Here is a 569-nt window from a genome sequence, read left to right on the forward strand (position 1 = left end):
TTGAAAACCAGAAGAGTTCAAAGATGCACTACAAAGGAATCTTCGTCCATAGAAGAATTACAATGAAAGATGAAGCAAGCTCAGAGAAAGGGTTGCAAATCGATTTGATTGTGAACCATCACCATCTACACCGTGAGAAGATGGCAGAAAAAAAGAAATTGGCCTTTTTAGTCTGACAAAGCAGCAAGAGCCCGATGCCTGGACACAGGAGACAGTGAGGTAAGGCCAAAAATCCACGGGACATTTTTCTAGTGAGGAAGTGAATGAGTGGAGCAGCATTCAGCGCAGCAGCAGCCCAATCATTTCAATCCTTAAATCAAGACTAAGAACTACGCTAAATAGAGAAGCGAGCAACGCTTTCTCTGCGAGCCCAGCAAGCCCTGCCTCGCTGACTGGAGGGTGACAAAACGCCAGCGCCCTCTGGGCCTGTTCTGAAAGCCTGAACGCTTCCTCCTCGCAGCTGACCAAGGACGGAGGGAGGCCTGCGGAAGATCACACGGGCTACAAAGCCCACCGCCTTCCCCCCAGCCCTTCTCGGGGCGTCCCTCAACAGCCCGGCCCCTCACGGC

Source organism: Oxyura jamaicensis, chromosome 14 (assembly GCF_011077185.1).
Source record: "Oxyura jamaicensis isolate SHBP4307 breed ruddy duck chromosome 14, BPBGC_Ojam_1.0, whole genome shotgun sequence".
Lineage (NCBI taxonomy): Eukaryota > Metazoa > Chordata > Aves > Anseriformes > Anatidae > Oxyura > Oxyura jamaicensis.